Source organism: Mus pahari, unplaced genomic scaffold (assembly GCF_900095145.1).
Source record: "Mus pahari unplaced genomic scaffold, PAHARI_EIJ_v1.1 scaffold_11988_1, whole genome shotgun sequence".
NCBI classification, from domain to species: Eukaryota; Metazoa; Chordata; class Mammalia; order Rodentia; family Muridae; genus Mus; species Mus pahari.
The window spans coordinates 15,149-16,763 of NW_018391767.1; the positions used below are offsets into that span (position 1 = coordinate 15,149).

The following is a 1,615-nucleotide window of genomic DNA, read 5'->3' on the forward strand; positions in this document are numbered from 1 at the left end:
CAGTAAGAAGGGAGTGAGAAATTACNTTGGCCATTTCCTGCTCCAGCTGTAGCCTCCGGCTGACCTTCTGCTGGTAGGTTTTGATGACATTCTCCACGTGTTGTTCCATGAAGAATTTGAAGGCATAAGGGGAGTAACTCTTGATGCGAGACTCTCTCTTTTCTTCATCCCGGCTATTCTTGCGGACAGGCACCGGGGAGGTCTGGATCTGCTTTTTGTCTCTGCCAGCTTTGTCTCCCTTCGCACCTTTGTGGCTCTTGTTATTCTTGTCTTGCTCGGTGCCCCCTCGCAGACTCTGCTCCACTCTGGTGCACAGGCTGTCCAGGTCCACGCTGTACTGCTCAGACTTACTGGGCAGCAGCAAGTGCTTTGGGTACGGAGGCGGTGGGCACCCGCGCTCGGAGCCGCCATAGTCCACATCCAGCGGGTGTGGGCCTGCGCTGCCCTCCTTCTGTCTCCAGGCTCTCGGTGGCAGGTGCTGTGGGCGCAGCCACCCAGGCGGGGTGCGAGAGCCCCACAGCTGTCTGGGGCTCGGGCCGCAGCACATGCACGCTCTTCACCTCTTCACGGGGTGAAGGATGTGTGCAGCCGTCACAGCGGTGACGGTGTTGGGGGCGGGCAGTGAAGGTTCGGGTTGTGGGTTGTTCAAGGAGTTGGTCCTGCTGGGGCCAGCCCGGAAAGCCACATGCGACCGCGAGGACTCTAGACCCTGCTTCTGCAGCGAGTCACGGTGTGCCAGTGGAGCTGCAGACCAGGGCACAGTGGAGCCCAGCTCGTACAAGTCAGCATTGAGGCTGTTCCTAGACGGTGCCAGCACAGCCTGTGCAGAGCTTTCGCCAGTAAACGTGTGACCCCGGGTGCCCAACACGTGTAATGGGTGGGCCCCAGGTGGGGTAGCCGCCAGCTTGTGGTGTGAGGTGGCTTGCAGCCCAGCATGGGCAGGAAAGGTGAGGCTGGCGGGAGGGCCACCCTGGGCCTTGGCCAGGCCGGAATAGGCATCTGTTGGTGTCTTGCTCTGGAAGGAGGGGCTGTGCTGCACCCCATACCCAGGCTGCTCCGATCATAGATGACCGCGACCACAGTGTGTGCCCGGGAAGTGCGCACCCGGCTCCACTGCGGTGCTGTAGCCTTTGGGAGGATGTTGGTGAGCAGGGGCACCGTGGGTGCCGGCTCCGGGGAAGAGGAAGTCTTAAATATTGCCGTGGCATCTCCTCCAGTGCGGCGGAGCCCTCCTGGTTTGCACCACCCAGCTGGTGGTAAGATGGGAGTGCTTCCCCTGTGCCCTCAAAACTGGGCCGCCGAGTCACCTGGGCGGGCACCAGGCCCTTTCCTGGGGAGGTCTGCTTGATGACTCTTACAATCTGCTCATTCCTGGGGTCCATCTTACTGATGTATTCCTAGGAGGCCTCAATACTCCTACTGCCCGTCTGCTTGAGCGCTCTGCCAGCCATCTCCTGGTCACATTCCACATTCACCAACTCCTGAAGCATCTGCTGGATCACCCCTGCAGCTGCTGAAGTGCCTGACTTGTTGGCAAAAGGCAGGAGGGAATATCGGATTTCCCTGAGCGCATTTTGATAAGGTCCAAACTTCGGGGTGGCTCTCATTTGCTGAT

At 59.8% G+C, this 1,615-nt stretch overlaps 1 pseudogene across 1 annotated transcript in view; it reads right to left on the reverse strand.

Moving 5' to 3' along the window:
* Positions 1 to 1,607, reverse strand: part of LOC110314684 — a 3,768-nt pseudogene extending 2,161 nt beyond the window's left edge. The window contains exon 1 of the transcript XR_002380185.1: positions 26 to 1,607. The product of XR_002380185.1 is annotated as a serine/threonine-protein kinase LATS2-like (transcript). The remainder of the gene's footprint in view (positions 1 to 25) is intronic.
* Between the last annotated feature and the right edge of the window lie 8 nt (positions 1,608 to 1,615).